The sequence below is a fragment of the Phyllostomus hastatus genome, unplaced genomic scaffold, assembly GCF_019186645.2.
Source record: "Phyllostomus hastatus isolate PE091 unplaced genomic scaffold, TTU_PhHast_1.1 phas_contig_152, whole genome shotgun sequence".
Lineage (NCBI taxonomy): Eukaryota > Metazoa > Chordata > Mammalia > Chiroptera > Phyllostomidae > Phyllostomus > Phyllostomus hastatus.
This window is the reverse complement of record NW_025333622.1, coordinates 12,019,850-12,031,301: the sequence shown is the minus strand read 5'-3', so window position 1 is coordinate 12,031,301 and position 11,452 is coordinate 12,019,850.

Below are 11,452 nucleotides of genomic sequence, written 5' to 3'. Positions count from 1 at the left end.
GGGACGTGAATCATCTCTTTGTCCAGTATCTCCACATGAATATACTCCCTGCCCGCTAGTCACTTAGTAGCTGTCTTAGTTATCAGATCACTTGTGGTGGAGTCACAGTGCCTGTGTTCAAGTAACCCTTATAGTAAGTAGCCTGGCGCTATGTCACAGGGCCTCTGGTGGTGATGAGACACACTCACCAGCTGTGTCTCATCTCGTAGGTGTCGTCATATCGAGCCACCACAAGAAATGAGTACAGGACAATCAGATATTCTGAGGGACCACATTTATATCATTTTATTGCAGCATGTCATTTTAATCTTTCTATTATTTCATTAGTTGTTAATCTCTTACTGTGCTTAGTTTATAAATTAAATTTGTCATAGGTATGTATAGAAAAAACATAGTACATATAGGGTTCAGTACTATCCACAGTTTCAGGCTTCCATTGAGGGTCTTGGAATGGGTCCCCCTCTGATAAGGCAGGACTACTGTATATATAAAAGTTATATGAGCAAGCATACAGAAATCCAAAAACAGAAAATGAATTCATTAAGAATTATCCCAGGTTTCTTTTCAGAACACCAGAATTACCCTGTTGCATTGGACCAATGGGCATTTAGCCCTGTATCCTATTTCTTCCAGCAGCTCCAAAAGATGGTTTCTCAGGATGGTGGTGAATGAAGGACTTGGAGATCATCCAGTCCAGACTCTCATTTTCAGGTGAGGCCCAGAGAGGGGAAATGACTTGTCTGAGTTTTCCCAGCTGATTAGTGTCACAGAAAGAAGTAGATAGACCCCGTAGGTCAGGACATATCTTTCTTTTGGCTATTGGCCTCAAAGAAACTCTGATCATGCCTGGTATTATAATTCATTCATTCACTTATCTAAGTTTCTTTCCCAACCCTAATCATATTAACAATCCATATTAATATTTTATAACAATGAGCTCTAAAACTTTTTCACCTGCATAAAAATTGACAGCACTTATTTATTTTAAAAATTTTCAGAACTTTTGTAAGTTTTGACATGGGAGCTTACATTTTAATATTTTGAGATTTGTTAAGAAAGTCCATATTTATCCTAATAACACTTCACTAAACCATTTCACAGCCTTTGACAATATCATATCTCTGCCTTTTTCTTAGTAGGCTTCTTTTTTGGTCTTTTTAAACTTAGGGCAAGATCTGGGCTGATCTCAAAGAATCATAATTTTAAAGTGAAAAAGGACCTTCAAAAAAAAAGGACCTTCAGGAGTTGATACAACTGTTCTCTATGATTGGTTGAATGTCCTTCCTTATGAACTTTACAAGAGAAAATTTACTCAGTATATTTATAATACAATTTTTTGAACAAAAATTATTTTGGATGCAGTTTTCATGAAGAAAGCTACTATATAAGGTGACATTAATCTGCACTAAAGTTGTCTTCTGGAAATGGTCTTCTTATCTCTTCCCATTTGTGTGGTACTCCTGTGGTACCTTGTGTGGTAAGACCCATCACAATTAGAAGACAGGGCCTATTTCTAATAATTCTAATTCTGTATTAACTATATCTCTTCCATAAGACTAACATTGGTCAGAAAGCACTTAATGAATGCTTACTGCATGAGTGGACTAAACGAATGGATGCAGCCCAATGACTAGACTCGTCTTTCTTTATGATAAGGTGGGGTAAAATATAAAATCATGCTAATTCCAGAAAGAGCAACAAGGACACGATTCCCGTAAAGAATAGAAAAGACTTGTTTCCGGCTAGCATCTGCCAAAGTTGGTCCAGGAAGGAGAACAGCAATGATGATCATTTCTCAGAAAATGTTTTGTCCAGGCACAAATGCAACGGCTCTGGGAAACAAAACCATGCAAAGGTACCGAGTACAGGGGTCTTGCTGGCCATCCTCCCCTCCCCTGACCCCAGCTTTCTCCTTCTCTTCCCACCCCTATTTGTCAGCAGTGTACCCCCATGTGTGGTTCAGATTCCAAGAATCTTTGAAAGTCAGGAAAGGCCTGAATCATAAGGAGAGATGGAAAGAGAGGCAATATCCAGTAGCCTCAAATGTCACAATGTGGAGTGTGATTAGTTAGGAATTCCCCATTCTTTGCTAATAAAGAGAGGCAAATATGGATCATGTGGAAAAGTGGAGACTTCAGATATCATGTTTATGAAAGTTTGGGAGAACTTGAAGAAAAGCTTAGTAGATACTCTTTGGAGCACACATCTGCTGATGTGAAGAAGTTTTTCACAAAAACAAGTATGACAGAGGCTGCATACAAGAGACCAACTGAGAGCACTAGTTTATGCAATTTAGTTAGGACTGAGTGAAAGGAAGAGTCATGTTGTTAGTTTTTAGTTAACATGGGGTGTTTGATTCTGATTGTTCATTAAATTTTTTTTGGCATAAACCATCAATTTGACCATTTTCTAAGAGATTTGATCATCCCAGTTATCTTAAGGAGGACAATCAAACACAAAAATCAGGTAACAATCTAAATTAAGTCCTAAGGAAGTCTCAAATGTTGACCTAATCTAAGGTAGACCAGTTAGCTGCAACCTATGTCACTTGGGACAGAATTGAATGCATCAGTTAAGATGGAAAATGTTGGCCTCTTCCAATTTATTCATACTTATAAAAGTATGAGTGGTGCTAATTCTTTCCTCCCTTCCACTTGCAGAGGACTTAAAGAAATGAAGGATAATATTTAGCTTGAGCCTGCCCAGAGGGGAAAGCAGTGAAAGGGAAGGACAGAGTCAGCACTCCTCTGAGCAAAGAGGAAGTTTAAGCTCATTATCATATAATTATAGGGAATATTGGGGGCAGTGCCAATGACTGCCCCAGAGGCTCACATATGGGAACCATATGTAGTTCTTATGAGGTTTGAAAAGCAGCATGGTCCCCACATAGTTAGAAGTGACTTCAAATTATTTATCCCCTCTGGGCCCCAGTTTTGTTAGTTGCAAAATGAGGGAGGCAGCTGGGATTCTTCATTCTCTGCCAAGGCTGTACATTACATTACCTGGGAGTTAGACAATGGCTACACTCCAGATGAACAAGTCAGAAATGATTTTGGACTTAGAATCCAGAAGTGATTCAGGAGGAACCCAGGCATCCACATTCTGAAAAAGCCCCATAGGTGATTCTCGTGTGTAGTCAGGGTTGACAACCACAGACCCAGAGAAAGGATCTTGGTGGTCTCACATGGCAATGACTTTCAAATTTTAGTGTTTTAACCAGTAGATAGCTGAGTGATACTTCCTGTATTACAGTTATTCTTTCTTATTTGTAAGGAACCTCTGAAGGGATATCATAGAAATCCTTATTGAAACTTGGGGCATCTAGCTATGTAAGTTCTTTTCCACACAGAGGATATACACATGACTATGCTTCTCAGGACTCTGGAAAGTGGCCTGAGCAGAAAAGCATCATCAGTTTAAGAAAGATTCAATAATTCACACAGGTCAGGCGGGCAAACAAGGAACCATCAGGAATAAGCCTCTAGTCCAACCGATCATCTAGTCACCCAACAATATCTACTGAATGCCTACTTTCACAGAGCTATTCTGCCAAGTCAACTTATTGAGATTGCTGGGAAAGTGAGCTCTCTTGGGCTCCTGTCAGAGAGATTTCCCTGAACAGAATCAGCCATACCTCAGTGCTAGGAGTAGCTTTTCTGCTCTGATATTGTCAATACTGTGCCAGTGAAGATAGCATGTGTTCACCTTCTATACCCTCATGGGCATTTCTACCTCCACATTATTGAAAGAGTAGCAGCTAAAGTGTATGAAGTGCTTACTATGTCCCAGGCATTCTGCTTTCCCCATATTATCTCGTTTAACCCTCCCAACAACCGTAGGAAACAGGCTCTATTGTAATTTGTATAGGTGAAAAACCAAGGCTGAGAGGGGTTAATTAACTTGTCCAAGGACAGACACCTTGCCCAGAAATGCCAGCTGGGACTCTCTGACTCCATGCTGTTCTTGTACTGTTGCCCACACCCCAGAACTACTCATTGGGTCCTCTGCTGTCCTTGGCATCCCAGTTCTGCTTCTCTTTGGGGTCCAGTTCAAGAATCACTTGTGCCATGAAGCCTCCTCTGAGCACTCAGCCCCACCCTGATCTATTCCTACTGTTCTGTTTACTCAGTACTTGGACCTGCACTGTGCTGGGCCTTGTCTTCCAGTGTGACACAGTGCCTGTGGGAGGATCGGCTTTTCACGTCACAGGCTCATTTTCCTACAGGTGCTATAGTCCCCTTGAGTGTTCAGGCTCAGCTTTACACTTCCCTTCCCTGTGCCCAGCTTGGACCTGGACCTGTGTGAAGACCCAACACATATTTTAGGATTGATTAAAAAATGAATAGATTAATACATATCCTAAGTTCTTGTTTCCAAAGGAAGAATCAACTGAAATACCAAATGTGCCCTCACTGTTGATTCGTTCCACATGTTGGCTGAACACATGGCCAGATGGGTGCTCTTCAGCCATTATCCCCAAGCATTTCATCTTTGCTATTTTTTAAACAGTTAATCTGAGCAAAAATCAATTTGAACAGGACAGCACCCAAACTGAAAGTGGTTAGGAGTGCTCCTCACCAATTGTTTGTAAGTGGCCCCAAAATGTACTTTCTTACTTTATAAAATCAAAGAAGCAATTAATGTGGTCCTTGATTCTTAGAAGTTGTGGTTTCTGTCACAAATGATATAATGTAGCTAGGAAGTGAAGCCCAAATTTGGCCGGGATGATCTGCCTCTGGAGGCCGTGCCTCAGCCGCTACACTCTTCTGCTTCTCTTTGGGGCACAGGCTGTGCATTGCCCTTCTCCAGGTGCCCCAGCAGCACCAGAGAGGGATGAGTACAGTGTAGCACAGAGTCACAAAGACTCTTGTGGGGATGGAGCTGAATGGAAAAGATACTGGGTGCACTCCCTCACCCAAGAAACTCCCAGAACACGCAATCCAAGGCAGTGAAGGGTAGTGCCCTGAAGGCATCTAAGAAGTGAACAAGTGCTTTGAGCAGCTTGTTCTCAGGGGCTCATGTAGGTTCCTTCCAGCCCAAGCATTTATTGTTCTGCCTGGTTCCTAGAACTGCTGACTGAAAGAGAAATGTTTACGATAAACCACAGCACAAGACCAAAGGTGACAGGAATTGCGTGTTTGGCATGATGCTTATCTTGTGGGCCAGCCAGCCACAGATGACCATTTACTAGCATTTCATCAGCTGTTGCATTTCATCAGGGCTTTCCCTGTCAGCTTCCATTCCAATTACTCACCAGCACTGTAAGAGGAGAGCAGGATGTGAGGACAGCCTCCCTCCGGAGTGCCATCCTGGCATGAGGCCAAAGGGCACCTGAAGTGCTGGCCTGTTTGCTATCTGGACTCAGAAATCTGGTGGCCCACCTTCCCATGGTTCAGAACTCAGAGCTTAGTTAATAGCACATGCCATTCATGCACCTCATTCATTTATCATTTTATTCTCAATGAATAAAACAGGCTCACTCTATGTATTCATCGATGCTACATTCTTTCTAACTACTTTTCTAGCCCATCCCATATACTCCCAAGTATATTCATGCACTTATTTATTCTTTCAATATAAATATTTTAGTGAGTACCTATTGTATGATAGCAGGTGACTTTGGGGTTGTGAGGCAATGATAGCTAGCACCAAATCTCTGCCCTCAAGTAGCAACCAGTAAGTGGGAGGAGCCAGCAAGGACTCAGACCATGATGTGTTGTGTAAGAAATGTGTGCAGAGAATGAAGGCAGCTGGACTAGAGGCTTCCGTTGGGGGTGTCATTTGAACTGGGTTGTGAAGATGGCATTGGGTGAGAAAGCACATTCCAGGAGGAGGAGCAGCAAGAGGCAGACTCAGAAGGAGCAGGATGTTGGGGGAGAGTGAGTTTTGCAAGATGCTGGATGTGGGTATTGAAAGCATACAAAGATTAGACTGTGAGGGCTTGCAAAGGGAGTTTAACTTTGTCAGGGAGTTTACAGCTTATTCTACAGGAGATATGAGCCAAAGAAATCTCATCCTAGTGGAAACATGGAGATGAATTGCATAGAGACCTTGGAGAAAGCTGAGAGACAAACTAGACAATGATTGCTACCAGCCTGAGTACCCATGATGAGGCCCAGCATTGGCACTGTGAATTTACATGCTGGATGAAGCGATAGTGCACAGTAGCTAAGAGTCACAGCTTATTGTCAGACATTCCTGGATTTGTATCCTGGATTTCTATCCCTGCCTTATGTGGCCTTAGGCAAGTTCTTCTACATCTCTGTCCTTCAGGACCCTTGTCTGTCAATGGGGGAGTGGTCAGAGTGCTTTAGATACATGCTATGAGAATTTAAGTGAGGTGATGCCTGATGCACAGTGGGTGCTTTATCCACAGTGGCCTTTATTATTAAGGAAAGAAGGAGAGAAGACACAGATGGCTGGCTTCAGCAGCTAAGTAGATGGCGCTGTCACCAGCAAGAAGAAGATAATACAAGAGAAGCCAGGTTTAGAAGAAGGATGTGGAGAAGGGTAGAGGGATTAGGTTGGGCATAGGACTTGAGAGGACTGACTCCTCACATCTAAAAAGGCCAAGATAAAGATATATCTTCTGTGTTATTCCCCCTACAGCCACTTTCCTGCCACAAGACCTTTGCACTTGCTGTTCTCAGTTGTTCCAGTAACTATTGCTGCAAACAAATCACACCAAAACTTAATGGCCTAAAGACACAATCATTTTATTATTACATCTCACTGTCCTGGGGTTGACTGGGCTCAGTGAAGTGGTTCTTGTTTGGGTCTCTCGTGTGGATGAGGTCAGAAAATGTCTGGGGCTGGAGACATCCCAAAGGCTTCCTCACTCACATTCCCAGTAGTTGATCCTGGATGTTAGTCAGAGCACCTACCAGGGTCTCTCCATATAACCTGGACTTGCTTACAGCACTGTTGCTGTGTTCCAAGAGCAAGTATCCTAGGAGAGCCAAGTGGAAGCTATAGTGCTATTTGTGATGCAGCCTTGGGGGTGGTGCTGTGCCACTTCAAGTAGAGGGATTGAAGACCTCATCTCTGAATGGGAAGAGTATCAATTCACAGTATAGAGAGTTCATGTGTGATGGGAGCTATTGCTGTGTACATCTTTGGAAATTTGATCCCCCTGCCTGGAATACTTTCCTCTTCCCCCTGCACCAGCAGCTAATGTCCTCTCCTCAGGGAGGGTGGTGTGACCTTTCTGGCTAGGTCATTTGACCCTATTGTGTGCTCCCACACAGTGGGTTTGTAATTATATCGTCAAGTATGTGATTTGAAGATTCATGTCTCTTGTTTCCCACACTAGGTAGGTGCTCCTTGAAGAGGGATACTGACTGATTGTGCCATATTGTATTCCTGGTCTGTGTCACAGTGCTTGCTACATAGGAGGAGCTAAGAGACTGTTCTTGAAATGTGAAAAAAAGAAAGAGAAAGAGAGAGAGAAGAAAGGGAAGGGAAGGGAAGGGAAGGGAAGGAAAGGAAAGGAAAAGAGAAAAGGAAAGAAAGAAAAAGGAAGGAAAGCAGGAAGGAAGGAAGGAAGGAAGGAAGGAAGGAAAGAGGGAAGAGAGGAAGGAAAGAATACTAGTTCTAGAAGCTAAACTGGTTAGGGTTTGGAGTCTAGGCCCAAGTCCTCATAAGGGCAGTAGAGAACCTGAGCTGTTGGGTTGCCTGGCAATGGTGACAAAGGAGCTGACTCTAGAGTGGGTTTTGTAACTTCCTCTCAGTGCCTGTTGTCTGTCTTGCTCCTCTGTTTATACTACACAACCGAGTCTCTGCACAGGTGCAGAGGGTGGTCCTAGAAGATCTGAAGAGTATGCAGGGCACAGCAGTGGCCGTGAAGGGCTTCCTGAGGAGAAGAGTTCAATAGGGTTTCTCCTCAGGAAAAGTCTCCCACAGCGAGGGATTTGCCTGACTCCAGGCTGTGTCTGCACGATGAGGCACTAGCTTTCAGAGTGGAAAGACTCTGGAGGGGCTGTTACTGACCTGAGGGTTCCCATAGCTAAGGGCAAATGGTCAGGCTGACTGTCACACAGAGTTCTGGGGACAAAGGATGTTGGAGAACAGGTGAGACCAGTAGCACTATGCAAAGTTGTATTGGAGGCTGGGACAAAAATCAGTAACAATGATTGTCTTTATTTAAAAATTTGTTTCTTCTCTCCACCAAAAAATACTCAGCCTAATAAGTGAATTTGGAAAAATAGCATATACAAAGTCAATATTCAGAAATAAAAGGCATTTTTGCATACCAACAATGAATATCAGAAACAGAAATCAGGAAAAAAGTCCCATTTGCTAGAGCAACAAGAAAAATAAGGTACCTAGAAACAAACCTAACCAAGGAGGTAAAATACCTGGACTCAGAAAACTACACAACACTGAAGAAAGAAATTAAGGGAGACACAAACAAATGGAAGTATGTACCATGTTCATGGATTGGAAGAATTAACATCCTCAAAATGTCCATACTACCCAAAGCAATGTATAGATTCAAGGCAATCCCTATTAAAACACCAATGACATATTTCACAGATAAAGAACAAACATTTCAAAAATTTATATGGAACCATAAATGACCCCAAATAGCTACAGCAATTTTGAGAAAGAAGAACAAAGTAGGAGGGACCCCAATACCTCATATGAAACTATATTGCAAGGCCATGGTAATCAAAACAGTTTGGTACTGGCATAAGAATAGACACATAGATCAATGGAGAATAGAGAACCCAGAAATAAACCCAAGTCTCTATAGTCAATTAATATTTGACAAAGGGGGAAGAAGCATAAAATGAAGTAAAAATAACTTTTTCAACAAATAATGTTGGGAGATCCAGACAGCTACATGCAAAAAAATGAAACTTAACCACCAACTTATACCATACACAAAAATAATCTCAAGATAGATAAAAGACTTACATATAAGTCATGACATGATAAAAATCCTAGAGGAAAAGATAGGCAGGAAAATCTCAGATATTCTACGCAGCAATATTTTCACTGATATGTCCCCTAGAGCAAGGGACATAAAGGAAAGAATAAATAAATGGAACATCATCAAAATAAAAAGCTTTTGCATGGCTAAGGAAAACACCAGCAAAATGAAAAGGGAACCAACTCTATGGGAAAACATATGTGCCAATGACACCTTGAACAAGGGTTTGATCTCCAAAATATATAAAGAACTCACACAACTCCACTCCAGGAAGACAAACAACCCAGTTAAAAAATGAGAAAAGGACCTGAACAGACACTTCTCCAAGGAGGACACACAGAGGGCCCAGAGACATATGAAAAGATGCTCAGCATCACTAGCCATCAGGGAGATGCAAATTAAAACCACAATGAGATACCACTTCACACCATTCAGAATGGCCATCATAACCAAATCAACAAACAACAAGTGTTGGAGAGGTTGTGGAGAAAAGGGAACCCTAGTGCACTGTTGGTGGGAAGGCAGACTGGTACAGACACTGTGGAAAACAGTATGGAATTTCCTCAGAAAACTGAAAATGGAACTGCCTTTTGACCCAGCAATTCAACTGCTGGGATTATATTCTAAGAACCCTGAAACACCAATTCAGAAGAACCTATGTATCCCAATGTTCATAGCAGCACAATTTATAATAGCCAAGTGCTGGAAGCAGCCTAGGTACCCACCAGTAAATGAATGGATCAAAAAACTATGGTACATTTATGCAGTGGAATTCTATGCAGCAGAGAGAAAGAAGGAGCTCCTATCCTTTGTGACAACATGAATGGAACTGGAAAGCATTATGCTAAGTGAAATAAGCCAGGCAGTAGAAGACAAATATCATATGATCTCCCCTAAAAGTGGAACCTAATCAACAAAACAAACAAGCAAGCAAAATATAACCAGAAATATTGAAATAAAGAACAAACTGACAGCAGCCAGAAGGGAGAGGAGAGAAGGATAATGGGGAAAGAAGGGAAAGCATTGTCAGGAACATGTACAAAGGACCCATGGTCAAAACCAAAGTGGGGTAGGATCGAGGGTGGGAGGCGCGGATGGCTGGAGTGGGGGAGAGGGGTGGGGGGAGAATGGACACAGCTGTACTTGAATAACAATAAAAAAATAAAGTAAAAAAATTAAAAGTCCCTTTAATCAATACCCTCAATTCTAATCTTTCAGAGATAACACCAGCAATACTTTTGTGTACATCTTCCTAGTTCATTTTAAATAGTCTTACATATATTATTAATAAAAAAAGAATTTTGTTCTAAAAACTAAATAAAATTTTGTTTCTTCCATCGTGGATAATTTTGCATTAATTTAGATTTTATTCTCAATGCTTATTGAGTTTTGGCGCATCCTTTTAGATTACACCCCCAAGACAGCTGCCTCATTTGCCAGACCCTAGCTTTGGCCTTGGTAGCTGGACTCTCTCAGAGTCTCATACTCCTTGGTTCAGCAACTGAAGGGTCAGAAAAATCTGCCTGGCAGACTGGGCAAAGCTCCAAGCTGTCAAATGACCAGGCCACTCCTCACAGGTTCTCCCTATGAAAGGCCTCGAGTCACAGGCAGCTCCCTGGATTCCTCCAGGGAGTGCTCACGTGCAGCCTTTCCTGAGGAATCCGCTCTTGGAGTAGAACTGTCTCCACACTCTGGAGGTGAGTGACCATCCCAGAGGTCCTACCCTTCCTATAGGTTTTCTGCTTTGAATAAATTAATTCCCAGGATTCAGAGCTCAGCAGAGATGTCCAGAGCCCCACCCTAAAGATGCTTTCAGGAAGCTACAGTGATGAAGCAAAACTCCTACTGCACTTCCCTGCTATTGGGGCTCCAAATGGGATCACAGGCCAGGGGTTCAGAGTGCTGGGGGTGAGGTTAGTGGAGCAGAGCAAAATTTAGGGGAACTTCTGAGTCCTGCCTGACTGCCAAGCCAAACTTCTAAGGCCCCCATATTCTGGACACAAAGAGCAGGCAGGAGCATTTCAGTTGCACGCTGGGCTCTCCTCTGAGCTCCTTCTTACCTGTACTCCCGATACAGCTGTGGATGGTGCATACACAAGAAGCAAGGACTGCCTAGAGCGATGGTGATTTCTCAGGCTCTAGAAAAGCCCCCGCTGGCCCCTTGCCCATCTATTCTCTCACCAGCCACTTAGATAATTTTTATATGTGGGGGTAAAGTAGGAGTGAAGAGAACCTGTCACTCCATAGTTAGAGCAAATAAGTAAATAAATGCATAAAAAATTCACATATAAAATATTATTTGATCCTTAAATCCACATTGTGGAGTTGGTATTATCATTCTCATGTCTGATGAGATAAATGAAGCTCAGAGAGACAACCAAACTTTCTATCAGCTGCTGTGGAGCTGAGGTTCAAATCAGATTTTCTAAGTATAAATTTCATATTTTTCCCGCTTTTATTTAGACAGCTCACTCTTGTAATTAGATACAAATGACTGATATGGGGAGGGAAGTGTAG